This window comes from Poecilia latipinna, unplaced genomic scaffold, assembly GCF_001443285.1.
Source record: "Poecilia latipinna isolate Pla-1442-1.1 unplaced genomic scaffold, P_latipinna-1.0 Scaffold969, whole genome shotgun sequence".
Lineage (NCBI taxonomy): Eukaryota > Metazoa > Chordata > Actinopteri > Cyprinodontiformes > Poeciliidae > Poecilia > Poecilia latipinna.
In genome coordinates, this window is record NW_015113585.1 from 112,819 (window position 1) to 113,152 (window position 334).

Genomic DNA, 334 nt, shown 5'->3' on the forward strand with positions numbered 1-334 from the left:
AGGGCTGAGATTTATTGAGGACCCAGTGATTCTTGAGAATAGGGACAAAACAGGTCCTATGGATAAAGCACCAAATTTGAATAAAATATACACAAAATATAATTTTTTCAAATATCTGACTAAACTAACCTGGGTCATGTGAGCACAACAATGTATATTTTTCTTGTATTTGCTGAATATTTTTTTATTTTAAACATTGTAGTCGGTGGATGATGCCTGTAAAATCCCTTGTCCAGGAGCAGAACTCAATACATTATAATAGTTTAAAACAATTAAAGGAATACTAAAATGATATATTATGACAATTAAGTATAAGTATTCAAATAAATAATTA